Source organism: Penaeus monodon, chromosome 25, assembly GCF_015228065.2.
Source record: "Penaeus monodon isolate SGIC_2016 chromosome 25, NSTDA_Pmon_1, whole genome shotgun sequence".
NCBI lineage: Eukaryota > Metazoa > Arthropoda > Malacostraca > Decapoda > Penaeidae > Penaeus > Penaeus monodon.
The window spans coordinates 38,587,920-38,588,211 of NC_051410.1; positions in this window are offsets into that span (position 1 = coordinate 38,587,920).

The following is a 292-nucleotide window of genomic DNA, read 5'->3' on the forward strand; positions in this document are numbered from 1 at the left end:
TTTATCATCATTTTTACTTATATTTATTTTTTACAAGCATCTCTGAACTAACATTAACGACCATCACCCTAACCTTTAGCATTAAGATGTATATGGTTCTTTGTGGTTATTGTTCAGAGTTCTTATAGGAGTTTTTATTTATAGGAATGAAGTCCACGTTGACCTAAAGGAGCTTCTCTGTGCCTCGCTAAATAGGCCAAGAGAGAGAGGAAAGGAAAATAGAAAGACTGGTGCTTTGGAAACAAACAAATAAAAATAAATAAAGGTATGGGACGCGGATAAAAACAAGTCG